General features: G+C 36.6%; 1 long non-coding RNA gene across 4 annotated transcripts in view; it reads left to right on the top strand.

Annotated features, from left to right (window-relative positions):
- Nucleotides 1-25,536, top strand: part of LOC143661071 (uncharacterized) — a 152,651-nt gene extending 127,115 nt beyond the window's left edge. For 2 of the 4 annotated variants that reach the window (XR_013164407.1, XR_013164404.1), the window contains 3 exons: nucleotides 8,296-8,418; nucleotides 12,219-12,475; nucleotides 25,354-25,536. This is a non-coding gene — a long non-coding RNA (uncharacterized LOC143661071). The remainder of the gene's footprint in view (nucleotides 1-8,295; nucleotides 8,419-12,218; nucleotides 12,476-25,353) is intronic. The other 2 variants (XR_013164408.1, XR_013164406.1) reach the window with 2 other exon arrangements.
- The last annotated feature ends 391 nt before the right edge of the window (nucleotides 25,537-25,927 follow it).

Below are 25,927 nucleotides of genomic sequence, written 5' to 3'. Positions count from 1 at the left end.
TTCTAATGAATCCATTTCTGAAACTTTAGAATCTCCTAGGACGGCTTTATCACTAGACATCACAGCTTGTTCTGAGAATCGTGCAAATAATAAATTCTTCAGAGAAGAAAAAACTTCAGGATTGCACAAAATGATAATCAATTATTATTAGTGAAACGGAAATTTATTTTGATAGAAGGGAATGGAAAGCAAACTCCTGTCTGTGTTACTGACAGAAAGCCCTCCACTTCTTTTATTTTATATTTAAATATGTTATGATCTCTTGCCCTGTATCATGGTATAAAGGTGAGTCTACTAGGATTCTTTCTGCAAGAGACATTGTATTAGTTCCCTGTTGCTGCTATAATACATTGCCTTAAATTTAATGGCTTAAAATAACTCAAATTTATTGTCATACAGTTCTTGAGCCCAGAAATCTGAAAGAGATGGGCAGGTTTCTTCTGAAGACTCTAGGTGAGAATCTATTTCCTGGACTTTTTCAGTTTCCAGAAGCTGCCCACATTCCCTGGGGCATAGCTTTATCACTCTGATCTGCTTCTGTCAGCTGATGTCCTTCTTACTTTCTAACTCTCCTGCTTCCTTCTTAGAAGGATGTTTGTGATGTCACTGGGCCCGTTTGGATGTTCCAGGTTAATCTTCCCATCCCAAGATGCTTAATATAATCACATCTGCAAGGCCCTTTTGCCAGGGCCTGGGCATCCTTTAGGCAGGGGAAATGCATTTTTGTGTGTTTTTTCGTTTGGTCTATTCCGGACCTAAACACTAACTGGTATCAAACACAGATGGAATTAAAGACTAATGTAGCAGACAAATCTAGGAATTCAAAACGTGTCTCAGATCCATTTTCTGTCATCTCTTTTTTTTTTTTGGTTCTGTCTCCTACTTCATTGTTTTAAGGCACATCTTCAGCCACTAGCAAGATGGCGGCAGCAGCTCCAGGCATCACATCTGCTGAAGTCAAAGTCCATTGTCAAAAAGTGTGTCTTCTACACAGGACTCCCAGCAGAATTCTCATGGCATTTCATCAACTCTGATCAAGTCACTTGTGTCTCCCTGACCCAGTTATCATGCCCAGGGAAATATATTATATTCCTTGCCCTCAGATTCTTCATCTTTGGACAGTATACTGCTTGGAACCTGCTCTCCATATATGAGGAAGCACTGCATTAAATAGCCATGGTGTGTCAAGAGAAAGACTTGTGAAGGAAAAAAAATTCCCTCCTTTTTGAACAAAGTGTCCCCTATTTCCATGTTTCAGAGGGCCCTTCAAATGATGTAGTATGCCCCAGCAATACTTACAGGGTTGTTATAAAAACTCAGTGAGTTAATAGAAGTAAAATATTGACAACTTTGGTTAGCACATAGAAGGCACTTAGCAAATGTTAGCTGTTATTATTAGTGAAAAATATGCAAGACCTTTTTAAAGCAAATATCTGATTGGAATTTTCTCAGATCTCAATTGTCAAGATTAATTAGACCAGTTTGTTTTTCTCAGGTCACGTTAAATAAGAGAACTCATTATAAAACGGAGTAAAGGGTTTTGATTGCAAAAGAAATCTTACTTTTTTCTTCAGTATCCAACAGCTAAGCCAGCTGTTTTAGTTCAGGCTACCAATGGGAAGCTACTTAATGAAGTTGCTTATGGTTTAATGATTTGTGTGGCATAAATTATTTGTCTTAATGTCATTCCTGGGGCATTTTTCAATTGTTTCAGAGTATAAGCAGTACAAAAAATTACAGTGTGGATCCGTATTCCCATAACACCTGGTGTGAAATAATCTGCTTCCTCAATTGTGGTTCCATCATTTATTTTATTTTGAATCCCTTCACAGCAAGACTCATCAGTGCTTATTTACATATTGCATATATGCTAAAGATCCCCATAATTGCATATCCAGCACACAATTGATTTTTTTCAGAATCCTCATTACACTTCTCAAAGTTCTAGTAATGACAAAGTTAGAATGAGCTTTGAAAAGCATTATGGAGTCAAGCTTTTTAGGGGAAGGAATTTTAACCATTTATGGAGACATGTTCAAGCAAATGATGCAAGCCCATAGTGAGATTATCAAGAGTTGGAAATGAGATAAGATGAGTATCCGACAGGGATATGGTGAAGTAAGCAACTGAGCTTTACAAATATGGCAAAGTTGATTTTCTTTGTTAGGACTTGGGTCACTAGTTTCCTTATGTGGCTCTTGAATGTTAAGATGTTTTATGCTTGAGTCAAAGTATGAACTGGTCAGTTTTATTTTACATTCATTTTTTGGCAAGTAGTGGACTGGTTGATGTAGTAGAATAATCTGTATGTGGTGTTTCATATTTTACTGCAATTATGCTATGACTGTTATTTCTAAAGAGAATATTTTTTAACAAGTATACTGACTATGTTATGTGTTCTGATTATCTTATTTTTCATATATTACTGATTTTCAATCTCTCATCAGGTTTTCTTTGAGTATGTTTTATTTCCTAACCAGGTTAGAAGCTCTTTGGATGCAAAAACAAATGTCCTTTTCTCATCTCCCTACTTTGATAAATACAACACTGAAGATTACAAGTCAAAAAATGCTTCACTGAAAACATAAGAAAAACCTTTATATAATATTGAACACATAGTACTCATTCCCGAGTAAAGTAAATAGAATGAACCCTGGAAGTATATGCCTGGCATTTCCTATTGAATTAGATATCATTACTTTCCTGAATGCCTCTACTTTTTTTAAAGAATGCCTGTTTACATGTTCTCTGATAAAATATTAGTTGTAGCTCTCACCAAGTAAAAGCATTACATTTTCCCTCATTTATCCTTTAGAAGTAAATTCCTGAGTACCATTAATCTAATTCATTATAAAGAAGCCTAGCACCCTTCAGAAATTCTTTTCTCAGTTTTTCTTGAAACCAATCAGATGTCTGAGATTCCTTGTTTTTCCAGCAAAAGTTTCTTTTTATTTTTTTCTTTCTTTGGCAGAATAACGGAATGATTTAGAGCCTGTGCTTCTCCAGTTACAGACGTGGCTCAAATTCTGATTCTACCATATTTTTAGCTATGAAAAGGACAAGTTTATTTTTTAATGCAATTTACTGAGATATAGTATACATTCACATACTGTATAATCATCCATAGTATACAATCAATGGTTCACAGAATCATCATATGGCTGTGCATTCATCATCACAATAATTTTTTGAACACTTGCATTATTCCAAAAAAAGTACAAATACGAATAAAAATAAAAGTAAAAAAGAACACCCAAAACATTCCATGAACCCTGTTCTGGTCTGTTAGTTGCTGGAATGCAATATACCAGGAAAAGAATGGCTTTTATAAAGGGGAATTTAATAAGTTGCTAGTTTACAGTTCTAAGGCTGAGAAAATGTACCAATAAAGCAAGTCTATAAAAATGTACAAATTAAGGCATCCAAGGAAAGATATCTTGGGTTTAAGAAGGCCAATGAAGTTCAGGGTTTCTCTCTCAACTGGAAAGACACATGGTGATGTTGCAGAAACCATACAATGTCGCTAACATGGCTGCCCTGCCTGATGCAAGGCAACACGAAATGGCTAACCTGAAATCTGCCCTCCACCCTAGCAACAATGGTGACCAATCCTGGTAATCTGCCCTCCAGCCTATCAACAACGACCACCAATCCCAGCCCGACACGTGTCCCTGCATGCTTCCCAGCCTATATAAGCCTGTGCACTTCCTCAATAAAGCAGACGCCTTCCATTTTCCTCTGAGGGTTGTCTCCTGAGTCGAGTGCTGTGTGCTCTGTGTCTGTGTGAGTGACTCAGTACAGCCGCTTACCTCCACCCAGCCGCTTACCCCCAGCCATCAGCTAACCAGCCACCAGCGAGACAACATGGTGAACATGACAGTGTCTACTCACTTCCTCTGCAGTCTTCTTGTTTCTTGGAGCTCCCTGGGGGCATTCTCCTTTTATATCTCCAAAGATCACTGGCTGGTGGACTCTGGTTCTCTCAGCGTTCTGAAGATTTCAAAAGGTTTCCTCTTTTAAAGGATTCCAGTATACTAATCAAGACTTAGGTGGGATGGGTAGAGTCACATCTCCATTCAAAAGTTTATACACCACTCCTGGGAGATAACCTACTTGAATCTCCAACCTACATTATTGATAAGGATTAAGAGAAATGGTTGCTCCCTGACAAGATGTATTAGGATTAAAACTTGCCTTTTTAAGGTACATAAATCCTTTCAAACAAGCATGCCCCCATGGCCCCTACTATTTATTTATTTTTGTTTTTATCTTTTTACTCATCTATCCATACACTGGATAAAGGGAGTATCAGTCACAAGGTTTTCAAAATCACATGGTCATACTATTAAAGGTATACAGTTATGCATCATCTTCAAGGATTGAAGCTACTGGATTACAGTTCCACAGCTTCAGGTATTTCCCTCTAGCCACTCCAGTATACCAAAAACTGAAAAAGGATATCCATATACTGCATAAGAATAACTTCCAGAATGACCTCTTGGATTTATGTGAAATCTCTCAGCCATTGAAACTATTTTGCTCCATTTCTCTTCCCCTTTGTGGTCAAGAAGGGCTTCTCACTCCCTTGATGCTGGGCCAGGCTCATCTCTGGGAATCATATCCCATGTAGTAGGGGAGGGCAGTGAGTTCATCTGCCAAGTTGGCTTAGAGAGAGAGGAAGAGATACATTTCTTAGTCTCTCTTAATTGCAATCTTTCTCTCTAAAGTGCCAATAATTATCAAGAATTCATTTTCATATATGTGTGTGCTTGTATTAATGAAATAGTGATGGTAGAACACACTTCCAGCCTTGGTGAGATAATACCTCTGATGTCACTGTTGGATTTGATTGATCAGTGTGTGACAGAAGTGACTTCAGAGTTTTACTTTCTTAGTAAGGAAGAGTGAAAATATGACAGAACTTCAGCTCATGATTTTACAGGAGCTAAAATGTGAAGTAAGAAAGAAGTCACACAAGTATCCTAAATTGTCTTGTAAAAATATACGAGGTTTTTTTTTAATCTCATATAAAATTATTTAGCACCTTTGTGTGAATTCTGGGACAACCATAGAATCATTTGTTTTAAACTTTTGCTTTTGGGGGGTGCAAAATCCAGGAGTTAAACCCAGGTCTCCCCCATGAAAGGCAAGCATTCTACCACTGAACCACCCATGCATCCCCATTTATTTTAATTTAATTAAAAAAGGTGTGCATGTGTGTGTGGCATCTGTGTGTGTGTGTGTGTGTGTGTGTGTGTGTGTGTGTGTGTGTGTGTGTGTGAGATTCTATGTGTTTTTCTTCTCTGTGGCTGGAAGGGGCAGGCTGAAATGTTCTCAGTGGAGAGGTCATTGATTAAGATGCCTTCTGTCTTAACATTTTGGCCTCCCTGTTACTCTCTCTTCCTTTCTCATTCTGATTATTGAAGGCAGAGGAGATGTCCAAGGCATCCTCAGCACTTTCTCCTTTGCCCAGGATAAGGGAAGATTTGGGGTCTGTATGTTTGCACATCAAGGTGAGGGGGTTGGAGTGTTACCCTATCTATTAACCTGCATTGTCTGGTGCATCTCTCTGCTAAGGCTGAGTTCAGTTATGAGCATTTACTGTCCTATCTGAGTTCTTCTGACAGTGCCTCTCTATGGGATTGTCCTGGACAGAAGGGTTATGTGGAACCCTCATTGCTAAGCCCAGGGCAGTCCATCACATCAGATTGGCCACGAGTTTCCTTGGCTTATCGTGCAGATTTGCTAATTTTTGCCTTCAGTTATTGGTGAGTAGGAACTTCGTTCTCTTCCTCATGAACTTCTAGGAAGTTTCAACTTCTAAGAAACCAAGGAAATTTTTTTAGAACTGTAGAGCAAGTGATAATGTTTGTGGAATTTGTTCACCTTCCTCCCATTTTCTTCTCACATATGTGGAATATAAGAGTTATTCTCAATTAGATTTTACACATCTCTGATTCCATTCTTCTAGCCATATGACAGGTTCCTGGAATACAAACATGAAAAAATAATTCATTTTTCTTCCAGCCGCAAATTGGTTATATCAATCATGTACATACCAAAATGATTTCTGACAACCTTTTATTCTACCTTCATTTCGCTTTTTGTTATACCTATTGATGAAACAAACAATCTTTTCATGCTTCTTTTCTTCAAACTCATTGTAATTTGTATGAATTCAGTTTCCATTTTCCTCTTTCCTTTCTTGGTGGTTGCACTTGATCTGTCTTCTAAACCCATCTTTTTCTCATATGGAGTCTCCTTAGCTTGCTGTATCAATACTACTACTATCAATATTATCATTATACTTGAATTTGTTATTTTCTGCTCTTTTAGGCTCCTTATTTTTATTCTGTCTCTTGCTCTTTCGTTGCTAGCACTGCTTGTCCTCTTTCTTCTTTACTTCCATCTTTGACAGTCTTTTTATATTTTCTCACAAACTTACAAGTTTGGGGTTACTTAAGTTACAAGTTTTGTGTTACTTAGATTAAATGCGTTTGTGTGACTAGATTTGTTCTCTTTTCCACTTGTCAAGTATGTTTTATTTTATTTTGTTTGTTTGTTTGTTTATTTATTTATTTATTTATTTTACATGGGCAGGCACTGGGAATCGAACCCGGGTCCTCTGGCATTGAAGGCAAGCATTCCTGCCTGCTGAGCCACCGTAGTCCACCCTTATTTTGTTTCTTAAAGCTGCAAAGCTTTTAATTTTATGAAACATCTCACTTTGTCTTTTACCAACACTCTTCCTTGGAGGGACGTGAATTTACGAATGGTTTCTATCTGGAACATTAAAACCTGACTTTGTTTTGCCAAGCAGAGCTCATTTCTTGATAAATATGCCACAGACCAACGCAGCATGATGCCTGCACAGTGGGGCTTCTGCCTCCTCGCAGATGATCATTGGTGACGTTTCTAGAAAATGTAGAAATACATAAGGAAAATAGATGTCAGACAACATTCACCTCATGTAGAACATACTGTATGATATCTAATCTATTAAATTAGGAAACACCCATATGACTCTGAGCCAAGCAAATGGTAAGCATTAAATAAATTTTGATTTTTAATATCATTGTTGCTATTAAACAATAGTATTAAAAGTTGATGCTTGTCTGTTAATCTTTATATTTTTGAAAATTTTTATGTGGACAAAAGATGGTGGATGATCTTTATTTCCATGATGCATCTTTTGCTAATAATGATATGATGGCCTAATCACAAAGCTCATGATTTTAATCGAAAATTCTATGTTATTAAATTATTTTGTATATAGATATTTGAGGATTTTTTCAGTAACAGTCATGAATTTTCTTGATTATATAATGTTTTCTTATGCTAGCGGAAAAATTTGTAAACACTCTGGCCAGGTAGAGTAATTATTATGTTTCTCACTTTAATGATTTTTTTTTAAAAGCGGGGCTATATAAATTGATCTGTTAGTTGGCAATGTCCTCTCCATAAGCAAAATTCTAAAATCAAACTCTGATATTTGTAGGGTCCAACTTGCAAGATCCTTTCCTCATAGACTAACCCATTAGTAAACTTTTTTCTGTGAAGTGCTGGATAGTAAATATTTTTAGCTTCGTGAGACACATAGTGTCACAACTACTCAAATCTGCTGTTCTAGCACAAGAGCAGCCATAGACAATACATAAGCAAATGGGCTTGTCTGTCCTCCAGTAAAACATGATTTAAAAGAGTTGGCAAAGGGCTTGATTTGTGGCTATAGTATGCTTGCCTACAGAACCCCCAGCATTGTTATGATTTTGTTCAATGGTGCATACTATCAAAAGACAAGTCAGAGCCGAGTTTGCAGGTTAGAGTACTTTATTCAGGACACCAAAATTTTTGATTCAGTAAGGGAGCTGGGTTACTTGCAAATACTGGAAGCAACTTCAAACTTCTACAGTTGGCAAGTGACTTTTATAGACAGATAAGTGACGTTGGCTTGATTCCTACTGATTGAATGAGGGTTTGTCCATATTACAAGCGTGGGTTTAGGGCAGGCAACTTTATCTTGTAATGAACTAGGAGCTTGAGCGGTTGTCTGGGCCAGCTGCCGTGGTGGGGATTTCAAATTTCAAAACATATCAAGAAGGAGTTCAAAGAGGAAGTAGGCATGGGGCTTATTTTGGCTCTGAGGGTCCATGGGAGACATTTTTATGTAAATTTTTTCATTACTATTTATCGAGCACTTTTCTTATTAGGTTAGGGTGCTTTGCTACGTTATAAACTTGAATCTTCATGACAACCCAATTAAGTAGCTATTATTATCCTCCTTTTGTAATTAAGGAAATGGAAGTGCTGAAGCCTAAAGAAGTTGCTGAAAGCTGCAAGACTGGTTGCAGTTAGGTGGAGCTGACCCAAGCCTGCCTGACTCCAAACCTTGGCCCTTGATCTGTGGACCTTGATCAAGTAAGGCTTGAGTCCCTCATTGCTAAGATGACTGCTCGTTGAGATTATGACCACTTCTATGGGATTGATTGTTAAAACAATTTCAAGTTTATAATAAAGGACTGATGTCCTCACTAATATAATTTCTGCAGTGTTAACCGCATGAGAAATAGCAGGATTTGTTTCTTGCTCTCTTAGAACTCTACTGTGGAGCCTTGCTTGATAGTTTAGTTTACCTGTCTCTGTATATTTACAAAATATTTCTGAATGATGAGAGTCATGAATTGATTTTCTTTTCTAAGTTATTGTTTTTTCCCTAGGGTTTCCAAGCATTAAACTTAAGCCATTCTCAAAGAAACTACAACAAAATCAAATGTGTCCCATGCCTGAACCCAATTAATGGTCAAGTTTCCCCTGAGAAAAGAGAACTCAATTTGAATGACATGAAATTAGGCTTAGGAAACTGTAGGTCTTCTTGAGGCAGTGGGGTACAACAGGAAGAACATAGAATTAGATCTTCTGCTCTCTGGCTCCATCACATACTAGCTGTGTGGGCAAGAGACACTTTCTTAGCTGGCCTGGTCTCAGCACCTTTATCTGTAAATAAGGTTAATTATAACTACTTTAAAGGGTTTTGGTGAGAAAGGGGCTATGTTAGCAGAGATGAAATGCAAATGCTTATGTAACACTGATATCTTTACATCTTCCAAATTGCTGGGATCTCCCTGTTTTGTAAAGTTTAAATTAAATGCCTCAAAACTGGTCTTATGTTTTAAGGGGCACCTATCTCAATAGGTGTTGATCAGGTTTTGTTGTTGTTGTTGTTGTTGTTGTTGTTTTGTTTATTATTATTATTATTGTTGTTGTTTGGGAAAGCCTATGCTGATCTTTTAGCCACGTTTTGCATTCTGTAACCTCTTGATAATGCTTCCCCCCCTTTTATTTCCACCATCCATATGTCTTGGTGCTGTTCCCTTTTCCAGACTTTTTGTACCAACTACATGGAAACACAATTCCAGAGTGTGCATTACTGACTGAAGACACAGCAACCCCATGTGGTGTCTCTCAACCCAGTTCTCCCAATTACCAGCTTTTAAACTACCCCAATTCCATTCCTGTTATTTTTCCTGACAGAGCTATTCGATTCAGTCTTGCTGCCTCTTCCCACATGATATCCAGGGCTGGCCTCATTGGCTACATCCCAGACAACTAGGCTTCTCTCAAGTGAGATGTCTTTCCTAGAGAGGAACTTCGGTCCCCTAGTAGTTAATAGTGGCTGCATCACAAACTAAATTTCTTCCTCTCTGTGGTTTTACATTATTATAGCTTGAGGAGAGTTTTTTTTTTTTCCCCACCATACTTGTGGTTAGTGACAAATGAGTATAAATTGGGCTATATTAAAATTTCTGTTAGGTAGAACTTAACTAACAAGTCTATTCAAATAGATTTCTGAATTTTTTTTTTTTTCACTTGTTACATGGCCGGGATCACATTTCACCATTTCACTCTTTTTCCACATGAGTATCCTGTTATTACAGCACCATTTGCTGATTTTGTTTGTTTGCTTGTTTGTTTTGATTGTTTTTGGGTAGTGCATGGGCCAGGAATTGAACCCAGGTTTCCCACATGGCAGGCGAGAATTCTACCAATGAACTGCTTTTGCACCCCCCAGTATTCAGTTTTTACAAACTTTTTCTTACTGAAATATAATGTACATATAGAATAGTAAGCAAAGCACACATATTCATGTATGCATATATACACAGTTCATAGAATTATACTGACATGAACATCTTGGTAAATGTCACCCAGGTCAAGAAAAAAATGCTGCTATCAACCCAAAGGCTTACACATAACCTACTTCAACCACAATCCATTAACTCCATTCCAAATGTAATCACTGTTCAAACTTTCAACACTGTAGATTTGCCTTTTTGCAATTTCTTACAATTGTAACCATATAGTAGGTTTTGTTGTGTCCAATTTCTTTTCCCCACCACTTTGTTTATGAGTGTCATTCATATTGTGGTATGTAGCTCTAATTCATGGATTTTAATTGCTACATAAAACTTTATTGCATGAATGCTCCATTATTTCTTCTTCTATGGACTCACATTTCCACATCCAGTCATTTTCAGTATTTTCACTATTATGAGTAAAATGCTACAATGAGCAGCATGTCATTTATAAATATTGGAAGTGGATTTGCCCAGTCTTAAGTAATGTGTTTATAAATATTTGGAAGTGGATATGCCCAGTCTTAAGTAATGTGTTTATGGAACCATAGTAAACATTGAAATGTTTTTATCCTGGGAACTTACTCAAACTTTATGAAGCTTCAGTGTTCTGCCTTTGTGATTCTGGCTCTACCATCCTCATGTTCAACTATTGGCATTCATTCCTGTCTTCTCTTACAAAGAATTGACAGCTCTCAGTTCCACAGCTCAGCTGGGGGAAATGCTCCATTAAACTGTGGGATCAAAGCAACTTGTTTTTGCTAAATCAGTACATTTAGCTAGTTTAGAAGGATCTATCATTCACTCTCTAAAGGATGCTTCATAAGAATCTGTGAATTTGAAGTTTTCATGTTGTTGCATATCTGAAAGTAAAGTACATGTGCAAAATGGCACACAGGGCTGGTACTGCATCTTGCTGTCCTGCAGGTGGTAAGGCAAAGCTGATTACCTGCATGGAGCTTGTGATTGCAAAGAAGATAGTTAGGGAAAAGGCAACATACTTCTGCAGTCACACACAAGGCCTGTGATTCAGGGAGTCTATATTACAGGGAACCACAGGGAGTCAATTGCCATCTATCTATCTCATATCCATTTTAATTATACTACTAACTTTGGTAGGGAGATGTAACCCTCTGCTAAGACATATTCTTTGTAAAATTAAAATTGTTCTCCTAGGAGGAGGTATGTGCATAATGAATGGCAAACACAAGTGATATTTGTTTGGAAGTAGCTACTGAAATAAGATGGGTCTGGAGTATATATCTAGATGTGTGTGTATGTGTGTGTGTGTGTGTGTGTGTGTATGTGTGCATATGCATGCATGTACATACATAATGCACTATACATTTTCTTTTTATAAAATAGTAAAAAAAAATCACCATAACTTTCATCAAGAAAATTAGAAAAAATATTCATGCTATTTCAAGAAACAGAATAGATGGCAACAAATGTTTATATTTTTTTCTACATGAAAATTCCATTCTCTGTTCTTCTGCTTAGCTTTGGTTCTTGAGACCTTAATACATCTCAATGTCAAGATGGCAGATTTTAAAAATAATTTAACTATTCTTCCCCTCAAATTCCTATTGCTATGGCACAAATACATAAAATTGGGGAAATATAAAAAAAAGTAGGAGCTTCTCTCAGATTACAAGCTCATATCACACACCTTCCTGGTATTTCAATAGTCATATAAATGGAATACCCAGTTTAGCATGTCCTGAAAAGAATCTTTAATTTTGCACATTTACTTCCCACTGACAACAATCTTATCCTCCCCTGGTCCTTCTCATTTCATCAAATAGCATCTCCATTCTTCCATTCACTCATTCAGTAGGCTCTACCTTAGACTGTGCCAGTCTTGTCTAAGGCACCTTCACCTCTTGGCTGGACTGTAATAATCACCTCTTGCAATGCTCTCTGTTTCAACTACTTGACACTGGGGGCCTCCTCTGACACAATTTTATAGGACAGCACCTTCCCTCTCTCTTTCTGTACCCTTACACTGCTTTGGTTTTCATCTAAGCTTTCTCCAACTTCTGAAATGCTCTATTTTTGTGTTTATCTTTTGGATCCTCTCATTAGAACCCAAGGTACCAAAGAAAAGGGGTGGATTCATTTACCACTCTATTCCTGGATCAGCAAGAGTGCTTGGCACATTGGAGGTACTCCATGGACATTTGTGAATAAATGAAAAAAAAATTGCATCAGAATGGGAAACTCTCAAGGATGCCAGGAACACTGAGAGCTTTCTGCAAGATCTATCGTATATATTTCCAGCATAAGGGAAGTAATGTGCAGATCACACATCAGTGCAAACAGAGGGAGAACCCTGTCCCCAGGTAAGTTGACATCCAAGCAAAGACTTGAAGGAAATAGGGAAATAGGCACATGGCTATGTGTGAGAAAGAGTCAGAGGAATGTATGATCTGACCTAGGTTTAAGAAGATAACTCTAGCTGTATGCGAAGAATGGATACAGGAGGCAAGCAGTAAGAACAAGTAGGGTTTGCAAGACAGGTTATTATGATAGTCCAGCAGAGAGATAGTGATGGGTTGGACCAGACTGGCACAGTCTAAGGTGGAGCCCACCAAATGGTGAGTGGAAAAATGGAGATGCTACTTGTAGACAGAGCAGGCTAATCAGAATCAGAAGAGCCCTTCAGGGGAAGTTTTGAATCTCGGTTGAAAATTCACTTACCCAAGTCACTGGCTCTAGAAGAAGAGGAAATTGAAAAGAACCAGGTGGCCTATGCTCAGGACAGTAGTGCATTTCCAGACCTTGTAGTGCTCCCTCCTCTAGCTCTCCACCCACTTCTTAGTGGAAACTTAAAATGGATAGGAATGCTCTGAAGCTTATTTCAGTCCCTAATTTGGGCAAAGTTGGGAGTCTTGGGGAGGAGGCAGTCATCAGGAGGCAAATATAAATCCTATGAAGAACTCTGGTTATAACTAATGCCCACATATCAAGTGTCTGATGAGTTGCCAATTTACCCGCAAAATTTACTTGAAAAGACAGACTGATTACTTCAGCAGATTGAAAAGAGGGCTTTTGAGGGGAGGACAGCAGGAGAGAGCAGTTTGGTGACTAGCATCAGTTTTCTCTTCCTAATCTGCAATGAGTTGCATGGCTAATTTCCCTTTAACCTATACAATGTTTGACAAAACCTGTCTGAACCCCACTTTAAGTGTGCAAATGTGATCAATCAGAGAAAATCCATCAGTAATGTGAAAAGATGTGTTGCTTGAAAGATAAAGACTAATGGAAAAATGAGAGCAGTTGGAGTGTGCTTTTATCAATTTAACCTGAACCCTGAAAAACTCTTTCATGTACATAACTAGTTTTTTTCCTCAGCTCAGGAATGTTTCTTCTATTTTATCATTTTTATTTCTTTGGGTCTGGTCTTTTCCTCATGATCACACATCCCTTAATATGTTGGTTCTGGGTTATATGTCCTTCATGTCTGTGGTTTTCTGTCACGTGGTTTTCATCTCCATTTCATGAGAGGGCTCTTTAATTGTTCTTCCATATCATCAAATCTCTTCTATGGTCAGTTATTCTCTTTGCTGATCAAAAAATTAATATTAATTCTTTGTCCTTTTACAAACCCTGCAATTCTTACCTTATTTTTCTCCATTTTATTTCCTTTTCATAGTTTTTCTATGTCTTTAGCCCTTCAAATATCCAAGGGAAGTACATTTAGGGCAAGGTAGAGTCATTAATTATTCTAGCAAGAAAAATCATGTCTTCAGTGATTATTTTCTGAGATTGGAAAAGTCACTTCATTAGAGGCCATGAATAATCTGTAACTGTGCTTGTTCATGTCTTCCAAGAAGCCGACCGCAAGCTGAGATTAAACATGTAAGAGAAATATCTGTGAATAATATCCCAGATGACTGTGGTAGGTTGAACTATGTACCCTGCCATAAAAGCATGTTTGTAATCATAATAAAAATAAATCCTTTGACTGTGAACTTCACCCATTGTAAACAGGAGCTTTTTAAGATGTTATTTTTGGTTAAGTCTTGGCCATCTGAATCAGGATAACTCCTAACCCTACTGTTGGAGAACTTACAGAGAAAATCACAAGGAAGAAGTTACTTGGGAGAAGAAGCTGGAAGCCAACATAACCCAGAAGACAAAGGAGAGGATGTTGCCATGTGACAGAATAGCCAAGGAACCAAACATCACTAGCTGTCAGCCCCAGAATGCCACAGTCTTCAGGAAGACTTGCTGATGCCTTGCTGATGCTTCGATTTGGACTTTTCCCAACCTCAAAACCATAAGGCAATAAATTCCTGCAATTAAGACAACTCATGGCATGGTATTTGTTTTAGGACAATGACTGATTTCTTGAAGTGAGAGATTATGTGCTCCATTACTACTCAAGGAGGATCCATTGGTATTTTGGACAGTACAGTTCATTTTATGTGGCTACAGAATGTTCCAGGATTATTAGCAACCTTCACACCTGCCTATTAAGGATCAATGTTGATGCCCCTTCCTTCCCTTGCCAGTTAACTATCCTCATACTTTCTGACAGCCACCTTGGGTGGTTGTACTCTGATTAGTACCACTGAATAAGGTGAGCAATTCTTCACAGTAGGAATAAGACTGGACAGGTGTCTATGGTTTTTGGAAGATAGTCTTGTATCACTGATGGGGACAGAGCTCTATATTTGCCTGGAATATCAGAGAGATTTCAAAGGGGATTATCTACTGGAAGAAGATAAAAATAGAATTGCTAAATAATGTAGATGTGATTTATTAATAAGATCCAATTATGCCTTCCTGAGAAGAAGGCACTAGGTGACATTGACACAGGAGAGAAATATTCTAGAGTGGGCCTGTTAGCAAAATAGGATGTTAGTAGAGTATGCTCTATGATTTTAACTCTCTAAATTTGCATAATCATATTCAATTCCTCTGTATTTAGGACATGAATAAGTTTCAGGAAACTTTACAGTGGCTTTTGAAAACTAGATCTTTTCAGAGGACCAGTGCTTTGTCAGAAGGTTTTGAAGGTGCTGCGTAGGAGACAAAAGGGTCCATAGTAAAAGTTTGAAGTTGAATTAGGAGATTCATGCATTTTAAATTCCCCATTGTTCCCTCTATAGGTCTGAGTTCCTTGTGTGGAAATTGTGCTTGGAGAAAGGAAAAGAAGTCAAAATCCTTTATTAAAATTGCAAAGTACTCATATTTGCCATTCTTATTTACTTGGAACCCAAGTATGGAAAGTTTTAACGTGGAAGAACTTTCTACAAAGTTTTTTATAAGCAAGTGAAACAGGGGAATGAAATTGAGTTGTAACCTTACCTGTAAAGTTGACTGTTGCAAATGTTATTATGCTGGGATTCTGTTATATCAGTAGTTTTATTTCCATATTGTGCTGTATATTAAAACCTACCTTTCTCATTGAGCTTATCTCTTAATGGTAAATAGTTTCAGAATATCTTAGCTGTTAATAATGAAAGTTTATAGAAAATCTTCTTCTCCCAGGGTAATGTGGTAAAATTATTTTCGTTATCATTGTTTGCTCATTTAAAAAATATTGGAATGCTTAATGGCCTTGGTACCAGGTAGATATCAGCTTCAAATCTTTCCTCCTTAGTTGCCTTGGTGGAATTGCAATTGTATAGGTTTCTTATTTGAGAGATGTTTCACCTCCTGGCAAATTTAAACCGTTGTTGAATGCTATCACATTGATGAAGGCCATCTGGAAATCATGCTCATTTCATGCTTAGCTGAATGGCTACGTTGCAGCAGCTGTTGCTGCTGTTTAGAGCTGAAGGGACCAATGATGCTATGAGACTGTTCTTTAAAAACCTGGAGTAGGAAACGAGTACGTTTTGCTTATTGCTTTCATTCCTCTCTTCTTTTTGATTTTATTCATATGTAGATGCACTGGACTTTCTGAATATTATGGTAATTTTCATTGTAGTGTCAAAATCTTGGAATTCAACCAAATGATATAAACAATATGTAGGGCTATTTTTGTTTGAAACACCAGCCTGTACTGAAAAAAAGATGATGGCATTTCTGTGTGCTTTCTTACTTACAGATATTGGGCTATCGTTTTCCAGTTAATAATGAAGCTTTTTCAAGAATGACAATGTCTTCTACAGCTTGTTGAATTAAAAGATGAGCCAGATTAGAAAAATCATCCCTTTCTTGAAAATAATGTAATCACAAATTTGTGTTACTGAAAACTAAAATCCCTTTAGAATAGCAACCATTTAAATGCTGTGAACTGAGAAAAAAATTTAATATGTATTTGTTTAAAAAATTCTTGATAACATATGTAAAGCTCATTTTTGTGGTCTAATTATATTTAAACACACTCAGTAGAAAAACTAAAAGTTAATACCTTCATGAATATTTCAGAAAAGAAACACTTATGAGAGTATAATGCTGCAATAACAAAATCTTTCTGTATGCCACAAGTCAAGAGATAATGAGAGCCAAGAATATGTAGTCAAGTTCAAAATTTTAACCAATGTAATATAAATAGGAAAGAAGCAAAGTAGTTAGAGATCTGTTCAGAGCCACCTTTGAACTTTTAAGGCTTATTATCATGACTGGGAAACTAGGGAATCTGGTAAAAATGGGAAGCTTATTAAATAATTTTATTGTTTATTGAATCTCATTATGAAACAGCATCAACCATGGAACAAGAAGGTATATAACTCTAGGAAGCAGCTCAATATACAGTATGCTTGATTAGAATGACAAATTCACAGTCAAGGCACCAATTAGTGCTCATATTTTGTGTTCAAATTAAAATCATGCTTTTTCCAAATATCTCTTAAAATTTTTTTGAACCTATTTACCTTACCGTCTTATCTTTCAAGCTAGTGATGTAGTCAGCAAGCTTTCTTCTTCTCAAAATCCCATTTAAATCCCATTAATTAACTTTTGTAGAACAATGATGGCTAAAATGCATCCAATATCTACTATGTTCCAGGAAAAATTCTAAGTATTCAACAAGTATCATCTCATGGAGATAGGTAAAACTCGCACCATTGCTTGACAGATAAGAAGACTGAGGCACAAGAGATTCCGCCAGTTTTCTGACCACACCCAGGAGTGAGTGACAGAGTTTGGGATTAAATTTAAACCTATAATCTTAACCGCCATGCCACAGTTTCTCTCTAGAAAAAGGAAATAAACCCATAACCCTGCTGAAAATGAAATGGAGGCTCATCAGTACACAATGTATTTTGATGGATTTAGGGAACACAGGAAACAAAGATGGTTTCAGAATCAAAGAAAACAAGCGAAGGAAACAGTGGCTCAGAGATACATAGGGGAGAACAGTGGCGATGACAGAAGCTGTGTCTCCCAGCCTCAAGTTGATAGGTATTTAGAAGTTTTAGACTAACTTGTGCCCGTGATTAATATTTGCAGGTTCATGAATGCTTATTTATGTAGGACTGTACAAATGCATATACTACATAGTACAGCTTCTCATGGGCAGCTCAAGGCCAGGAGAAGCTTGGTGGCACCCTCCTGCTTATTACTTAGCTCCATGTAACAGTCAATGAATAGGCCACAAGATTTATCATGTCAACCTAGGATTTGTTTTTGTTTAATGCTTTGTTGCATATTTAAATGTTTATCATTTGGCCTTTTACATCATGACTTTTGGTTGTTTCTTTTTACCATCTTATATTGTAAGGACACATTTTTCCAATTACTCTACAAACATTTATTGAGTATAGACTACCTGGAAGGAGCTATTCTAGTTTGTGGGAAACCTCAGTGAAAAAAGAGAGGTGTTGATCCCTGATCTGCTGGTTCCATTCAAGCAATGAGAATGAGTCAATACATAATAAATAAGTATAGTATATTGGAGGGTAATAGAAGAAATATGAGATAGAAAAATGAAGAAGTAGCACACAGTGGTGGAGATTGGAATTTTTGGGTTCAGGGAGCATGAGGCAGTGCTATAAAGGTCAGAGTGGGCTTCTTAGAAAAAAGACACTGAAGAAACGATGTGAAGGAGGTGAGGGAGTTAGCCATACCATCGTAAGAGGGAGAACCATTTTAGACAGAAAAACAAATAAGGCAAAGACTGGAAGACAGGAGTGGTCCGGGAAGAAATGTTAGGTCCTCTGACAATGTGAGTGAGGAAAAAATGTTAGGCTCTCTTACTATGTGAGTGATTTAAGAAGAGATTACAATAATTTAGGAAAGAGATGTTGGGAGCTTGGGTAACCTATTAATCACCAGGGAAAAGAAAAAATTCTAAAGGTGAATTTTCATATGGATATGTTCAGTTGATCAAGCTCTATCACGGCATCAGTTCCTATTCAATAATGTTCACCATACTGATTAGGGTTTATAAAATGAAAGCACAGATCTGAATGTCCCATCTGACACCCAAGATAAGGAAGCATCATGGTGGTTGCTTTACATTAGGGTTTGTTTTGAAGGTGAAGAAAATGACCTAATTAGTAGTTTGAGTTAAGCTTCATTTAGAAACAAATTAATAGACTATATAAAATGACTCTGTTCTTGTCTAGTCTCAAGATGAGAAACTAAACATGCATGGGAATCTTTCTAGCAATCGCCAAGATTTTTATTTATCTGGTCTTAAATTTGAGACTTTTCTTCTTGTCTGCTTTGAAATAGGTGTATCAGATGCTATTGTGTGTTGTAGGAACCAGCCGTCCATTGCAAGGAAATATACTCCGACCTCTCAAGAGTCCCTCTTCAACGGGAAGGGACATTTTGTACTCTACAAGAAAAAACAAACTTTATCACCTTCCATGGGATATTTGTAAAATTTTACTACATATTAACATAAAAATGAATCCTTAAATGCATTCTAAAAAGTAGAATTGATTATGTCATGCTTTCTAACAAAATTCAGTCTGCCAAACACCCAAAATAAAGATATAAATATTAACCACGTGGAAACCCTTCCAAATAATTCTTGAATCAAAGCTTAACTCATCTTAGAGATTTCAGAAAGATTAAAAAACAATGATAATGTCTCCAAAGCATATAAAAACTTAAATACTGTGGCCAAAGTTCTATGCAGAGGGAAATTTACAAGTCTAAAAGCTTTTCTAATTAAACTACAATGAAAATAAATGAACTAAAATATTGATTCAAAGTTATATTAAAATTAAAACCTGTGTTATGGAGAAGGAATAAAGCAAGAGAGAAGTAGTAATTCAGTCCACAATTAAAAATTGAGTAGTTGAGAAGGTTAAAAAACTTAGTCCCGAAGTAAAAATTTTGAACAGACAAATGAAACAAAAGCTGCTCATTTATTTTTTTTAAAGAAATAAAGGTGGAAATACATTGAAATACACAAAATTAGAAGTGAGAAAGGAATTATGTGCTTTCAATAACTATAAGGATGTGTGTTTTATAATTAGGGTAACCCATTTTCATATCTGGATGACATGGCTTAATTTCTAGCACTTGAGAAATAACAAATTTTTGAGAAAAATCTTAAGCAGACAATAATTGCGATGTAACTATGAAAGTTCCCAAATAACTAATCTTGTACTCCTCAAAGTTCTAGGCTAACATAATTCCATCAGGAAGAAAATTCATCATCCTTTTAAAATAATTTGCATTCTACAGAAAGAAAGAACTTGCCCAAATTCTTTTACAGGAGATAGAACACTTATACAAAAACCTGATAATAATAATAAAATTAGAGCCAAATCATCTGCTCTTAGATATCCAGCAAAATAAAAATAGGAATAAAATTAAGAGATGTCTACAGCCACAATACTTCATTTAAAACACACACTTTAGTGGAAGACATAAAATAATAATTAAGTGGAGTTGCTGGTTTGAAATTGTTATGTACCCTAAAAAAGCCATGATTTTTTTATTCTGATCCAGTCTTGTGGGGTCAGACCTATTGTTTGGAAACTCTTGATTAGAGGTTGTTTCTCCATTGTTCCTGAGATGTGGCATATTCAGTTGTGGGTGTGATCTTTTGTTTAGACGGAAATTTGACTTCACCAATTTTAGGTGTGTCTTGATTAGTTTACTGGAGTCTTTAAAAAGTGGAGACATTTTGGAAAAGCATGAGGAAGTTCAGATGCAGACATTTGGAGATGCTTGGAGTGCTGACAGGGAGAGCAGACACCTAGCTGCAGGCATTTAGAAATTCAGAAGCCTCAAGGGACAACAAGAGCTAAGAGTGCTGACAGAAGCTAGATGGGGAGCCAGAACTCAGCAGATATTACCATGTGCCTTTCCATAAGATGCTAAGCAACCCAGAACTTGGAGAGATTTGCCCCCAGAGAAGCTAAAAATAGACCAGCCAATGCTGCCCATGTGCCTTCCCATGTGACAGACAAACCATGGACATCATTCTACCCTTCTTCAGAGTCAAGGTGTCTTTCTCTGGATGCTTTAGTTTGTACATTTTTAAGACCTTAGAACTGTAAACTTATAACTTAATAAGTCCCCTTTATAAATGCCAACTCATTTCCAATATATTGTATTCTGGCAATATTAGCAAACTGAAGCATGGAGAGACAGAATTTATATCTCTTTGGGATGCTCACTATAGTAAAGTATTCTTTAAATGAATTTATGTTTATTATAAAAAGTAGTGTAATTTTGGAGAATTTCTCCCAAATCACTATGAAAAAATGTATGATTATAAATAGATGAAAATTGTCTGAAAATGTTTGAGAAAAGAATAGCAAAAAGAGATTAGCATTATAAGATGGTAAATGCATAATGAAATCACAATAAATAACAAGACATGGTACTAGTACCAAAATTAATAGGTGAATCAGTGAATCAGAATTGAATATAAAAATATAGGAATGCATTTACATATGTAGAAACTTTACAATAAAAATAGGTAGAATTTAAAATTATTGTTTAAAGAGTGAACTATTCAATAAATTATGACAAAATTGTTGGCTTGGTATTTGTGGTGGTTAAGTTCTTGGCTCGGTTATGATGTCCATTTGTTTGGTCAAGCAAGCACTGGCCTGGCTGTTGCTAGGAGACCATTTTGTGGTTACTGGGGAGCCATTTTATAGATTTAAGTTATTAGTTAGTTGATTGCATCTACAGCTGATTACATCTACAATTAACAAAGGAGATTGCCTTCAGAAATGAAAGAAGTCTCAGCCAATCAATTGAAGAAGGCCTAAAAGGGAGAACTGATGATTTTGACAATCAGGAAGAAGAACTTCTATTTCTACATCCAATCAAAACCTTCTTTGGAATTCCCAACTTGCAGCCGTCCCTCCAGAATTCAGATTTACTAATCACCAATGTCCCATGAGCCAACTCCTATAATAAATCTCTTTATTAACCATATATGTCATTCATAGAACCAATACATTTTTCAAAAATTGAATTTTCCAGTTTCAGGGAAAAATTAAATTCATTATGTATGCCATAGATTATATGAAAATATAAAATATATTTGGAATTAAGTGTAGATTTAAATATATAATAAAAATACAAACATATTAGAAAATCCTCAGATGAGAAAAATAGTTTCTGTTGTATAAAGGAAAAGGATAACCAATTTTTCAACTTATAAAATTTTCTACATGGGGAATAAACAAAATATACAAAGTAAAATGATCGGCATCATAGTCCTTGAAAGATATTTACTAAATATTTGATATTCAGACAATTCATATTTTATTCTAATAGCTGCAATAATTTATTTCCTAACTCTCCCATATGCTTAGAGCAGAGCTTCCTAACTGGTACAGTGTGGAGTTATGGTGTGGGGGGATAGGTTCACCAGTAGGCTGAGATTTTGATCTTCTAGAACATTAGGGAAAGTCTGGAGTACCTGGCTGCAAAGGCACACCTATTTTACCTCAATATGCCATAACAGCGCTGCCATTCCTTTGAGTGCCTTCATGTCAAAAGTTTAGTAAACACTGCAGGATTAGGGAAAACTGCTCAAAGCCTGCCTGACATGTGTAGCCCTAAGAGTCATATGATCTTGCTTCTGTGACCACTGATGACTCTGTGCCAAGTCCTGAATCAAGATGGGCCAATCATAGTTCCTTTTGTGGAAGTTTGGAATTGAGAATTTAGAGATTAAGTCAAACAAGAACTTTCAGGGTTCACAAACTATATGATCATACAGTGTTGAAACAAATATTGATCACTTGGCAATCTGACATTGTACATGAACTGGGGAGTTTTTGTAGTTTGGTGGGAAATTACAAAACCAAGTAGTCAAGTTTTGATTCTGCCTTCTGCAGCTTATGACCAGTGTTTTAGTTTGCTAATGCTACCGGAATGCAATATACCAGAAATGGATAGGCTTTTACAAAGGGGATTTATTAAGTTACAAATGTACAGTTCTAAGGCCATGAAAATGCCCAAATTAAGGCCTCAATAAAGGATATCTTCACTCAAGAAAGGCGGATTCCTGTCTGGGGTTTCTCTGTCACATGGAAAGGGACATGGCGACATCTGCTGGCCCTTTGCTTCTGGGTTTCATTGCTTTCAGTAGTTTCTCCCGCCATCTCTCTGAACTTCTGTCTGTTTCCAAGCATCTCCAAACATCTGCCTGTGTGTCAGTTCTATGCATTGGTTATCCAAGCATCTCTCCAAATGTCTGCTTCTGTGTCAGCTCTGTACGCATTTTTCTCTCTGTGAGCTCATTGAAAGACTCCAGTAAACCAAGACCCACCTTCAATGGTCAGAATCACAGCACCATCTAATCAAAATTCTCACCTATATTTGGGTGTGTCACATCTCCATGGAAGCAACCTAATCAAAATGTTCCACCTTAAACAATAAATCTGCCCCCACAAGATTGAATTGGGATTAAAAGAACATGGCCTTTTGGGGTTACATAATAGTTTCAAACCAGCACAACCAGTGTGACCTTGAATAAGTTACTGTACTTCTCCATGCCTCAATTTCCTCATCTAAGAAATGGGGATAATACTAGTTGGTACCTCATAAGATAGTTGTGAGGCTGAAATGAGTTACTGTGCCCGGCAACATTGTAGTTGTTATGTAAGAATGTGCTGCTATTGTTTTATTATTTCCACAATAGGTGAAGGAAAAAACTTACCAAAGACATTGTTCTACAAAGAGAAAAACTGAAGGCAAACGAGGATAAAGGATGCTTATGGCATGAGAGAAATAGAGAATCTTGAAGTCATGGCAGTTCTTCTGTGAGGCCAGCGAGAAAATAGGATTCTATGTTGAATGTTTCCCCTGCGCTCTTATAATAACAAATCCAACTTCTTCCCCCACCATTCACAAAATGCCATGTTGAGCCAGTTTGAGTATGTTTCTAGCTTTTTTGCAATGGAGAATGTCCTAGAAACTTGCAAATCATTAAAAAGATAAACCCTCCTCCCACCTTAAAGACACATGCTACAGATAGCTTGCAAAGGAAGGCTAACTAGATTAATTATGTTCAATCAAAGCAATGAATAATCAAAATGCCTACTTACTTTAAAATGATCTCTCTGGAAAGGATTATCTCTCTAAAAGATTATAATTAAGTTGATGAAAGGGTTGGGAAATTGAACCTCTCATATACTATTTTCTAACCCCATAATTCCATTTATGGAGAACCAGTTTAGGACAATATGCTTAGATAGGCCTAAGCAAGGATAGTTACCAGTATATTATTTATAAAAGTAAAATAAAAAGAAAGCTGAATAAGAAATGACATGGAATTGGGAAAATACATAGTTAGCCAGTGATTCTCTGTGTTGGGGATAGATCCATGTCATCCACAAAAGACAAGTTTAGGTCCCAAGTCTTGGTCCTGTGGGTGTGAACCCACTTGTAATTAGGAATTTAGGAGATGTTATTAGCTAAGATGAGCCTGAACTGAATGAGTGTGGCCTTAATGGCTGAATCCTTACAAGCAAAGGAAATTGGATACAGAGAGGGAGCCAAGGAGAGCAGCAAGAAGCTGGAAGTCAACAGAACCCAAAAGAGACAGGTGAAGAAGCTGCAATGTGCATTGCCATGTGACAGAAAAGCCAAGGACCAACGATTGCTGGCAGCCAGCCTCAGAACACCTCAGTTTTGGATTTCCTCTAGCCTCAAAACTGTGAGGCAGTAAATCCATGTTGTTTAGGCCAACCCATTGTATGGCATTCATTTTAGTAGCTGTAAAAAGCAACTTTTACAGAAAATCTATCCTTATAAAAACCTATGGACACACACACACACAATCTCACCTTTTACAGAAAATGCTTGTTATCCCCTGGGTATAGTATTGATATATATATATATATATATATCAATATATATATATATATCTATATATATATATCTATATATATATATATATAGATATATATATATAGATATATATATATATATTGGGTATAATTTTGATGTATACCCAAATATTATGGCTTTTTGTATGGGGGATTTCAGATGAAAAACATGCTTTTCCTTTTGCTTAATGATATACATATATATATATGATATATATAAATATAATGATGTATATATGAATGATTTCCATTTGTAATTATTTTTAAAATGGAGAAAACAAATTACTAGCTATTGTCCGTGTACTTAAAATGGGAAAGACTTTGCTAAAGTTTAATTTTCAGAAAATGAAAAAAACTCCTATTTGGTTTTTTTCATATATTAACAAGCCATGGGAATGTGGCTTAGAATTACAAAACTAAATGTGTCATAAACCACAGCAGGAAAACACTTTGTAGTTATAACTACATGCATTTATAGAAGTGGTCCTTGCAAATAAATCATGAGGATTCTGATTCTTTGAGAAACACAAGATGTGTTATCTCTGGTGTATTTAAACTGTAATTGTTTTCAGGTTGTCCTACTTGAATTACAGTTATGCTTGTCTATAGGTAGAGCCTCTGAAGTCAACATGTATTCAGGTTAACTATTTAGAGAAGCTCTGTTTTTTAAGAGATTAGGATTTTACCCAAAGACCAAAAGATATGAGATGGTAACTTGAAAAGCTTTATATTACAGCACTTTATGGCAAGAGAAAACAAGGAGAACAGCTGATTGATATGGGCTAGATTAGGCTTGCTAGTTACGTTGATTACTTTGCTCCAAATTCTCTCCCTGTGATCTTATAGTCCTCCCTTAAGTTCTTAAGAGAGGCTCTCCAATGGGAAGAAGCTGGACAGTCTAATGCTCATTGTGGTTATTAGATTTCTTATTATGAGGAATGGTAGTTGGATTCTGACAACCTCACATGAATTTTGACAGGATATATATTTTTTTCCCTCAGGATATAGAATCTGCAGAATTGAAAAAGGAGTGGATCAATTCCTGGAATGCTGGAAGTTAACTGTGAACTGAGGTCTCTTCTGATCACTGACTTGCAGGCACTGCAGAGTAGTAACAGTGTATTATCATTCTAAAATGTAAAATTTCGGTCATCTTGTCAAGAGTAAAATTCATTAGGCCAATATCTAATGAGTAGAAATTTCTGATGCACACCAGAAACCAATAACGTATCAGTTTGATTTTATCATAACTAGTGAGATTAGATCATCTAAGTAAATACTGTACCTAGAAGACAGGGAAGAACAGAAACATTAAATTTGGACAAACAGCAGATAGTACATTTGTACCCAGAATTGTTTCAACGGAGAGATGCTGGATCTCATGGAAAGAAACATTGGCAGACCGAGCTGGAAACAGATTTCATTTCTCAAAGTAACTCAAGCAGCAGTGTATGATTGGTAGAGTGTATTGAGGGGGATGGTCAGGTTCACTGAGAAAGCATGGCCTGATTGATTGCTGGTACTGGTAGGGTTTGGGAAGAGGATGTTGCATGAACCATGCACTTACCACTCTCC

The sequence above is a fragment of the Tamandua tetradactyla genome, chromosome 17 (assembly GCF_023851605.1).
Source record: "Tamandua tetradactyla isolate mTamTet1 chromosome 17, mTamTet1.pri, whole genome shotgun sequence".
Classification (NCBI taxonomy): Eukaryota; Metazoa; Chordata; class Mammalia; order Pilosa; family Myrmecophagidae; genus Tamandua; species Tamandua tetradactyla.
The sequence above is the reverse complement of the archived record's forward strand: the minus strand, read 5'-3'. Positions and strand labels throughout refer to the sequence as shown.